Raw genomic sequence first — 1,269 nt, 5'->3', positions numbered from 1 at the left:
TCAAGCCCTCTTGCTGCCTAGGCTGATTGGGAGCACATTTTCTGTTTGGTAATATCTATCTCAGGACTGCACAGTCAGTATCATTGTTTGAAGTCAGAAACACCACTGATCAGATTTCCCAGCAAAAAATTCATAAGTCTATTGCATTATTATCATCATTTATCTCTGATCATATATAATTCAATATCCATACAATTTGTGATTGATCTTGGGTCCCAACACATTCGGAAAACGGTGCGCCTAGGAGACAGATTCACCTACGGTCAGACCGCACTGAGTATGCCCAAACTCGTCTGATCTTGGAAGCCAAGCACTGCAGGGCCTGGTCAGTACCTGGATGGGGAACCACCAGGGAATACTAGGTACCGACGGTATTTACTCTCCAACAGCTTAAGCTACTTGGGACTCATTATAACAATCTGATCTCAGGTCAATAGTATTTGTCAGATCATATTGGAATCGAGGTAGTGACCTCATTCATCTAAACTCCTGTTTATGGAGGATATGTATGAATTTTCTTATGGATGAGGGTTCATTTATTTTCGCTCACCTATAATATCATTTTGCCCATAACAGGTACATTGGTACTGGCAAACACTCATGCTCTTTAAAACATTGATGCCAGCTCTCGCTTTTTCTTAAGTATATATCAATAAAAGTTAATTTTTAATAATTTCATCATTTCAATTTTTTTCAAGTGTGCCCAGGAAAAGGCCTATAGTTTTCCTTTTTTTGGTCCTTTGTTTTCTCCAAAGGTCCATACCTGTTGATCCCACTAGATCACCAGGGCATGGGTGCAGGTCAGGTTTTCTCTCTAATCCTTTTTACAAGTAGCCCGCAACACTAGGTGGTTTTGCCAGCAGAGCGGATAAGGCTTAGACCTGGAGCCCCTCCCCAGGGCGCCATTTACAGTAAATGTTCCCGCCCTGGAGCTGCATATCTGCATATCTGTCTCTCCCTCACTCCCTGTCAGTGTTTGGGCGCCATTTCTCTCAGCTACACTGTTCCTGGGACTGCTTGGGCAAATCCTCCTTTGTAAAGCCGCCTGATAATCAGCGCTGTGACTTTACAAGACACTTAAGTATTCGACATGTCGTTTAGACAGTGATAGTTAAGAAAAAGTGCATTTAGTCAGGGTTCTCTGGTACAAGTGCCCTGTGATATACATCCAGTTTTTTACTGTGCAGTGTTATATCTATTGACTACATAGCTATATATAAGCTAGTCCAGTGCAGTATTATTGTTTGTAATAACCTCTGCATTGTACAA

At 41.8% G+C, this 1,269-nt stretch overlaps 1 pseudogene; it reads left to right on the top strand.

Moving 5' to 3' along the window:
- Positions 1 to 255: 255 nt before the first annotated feature.
- LOC134971455 (5S ribosomal RNA) lies at positions 256 to 374 on the top strand (annotated as a pseudogene).
- Positions 375 to 1,269: the final 895 nt, after the last annotated feature.

Source organism: Pseudophryne corroboree, chromosome 11 (assembly GCF_028390025.1).
Source record: "Pseudophryne corroboree isolate aPseCor3 chromosome 11, aPseCor3.hap2, whole genome shotgun sequence".
Taxonomy (NCBI): domain Eukaryota; kingdom Metazoa; phylum Chordata; class Amphibia; order Anura; family Myobatrachidae; genus Pseudophryne; species Pseudophryne corroboree.
Note: the sequence above shows the minus strand (reverse complement) of the source record. Positions and strands in the feature narration are given on the sequence as shown.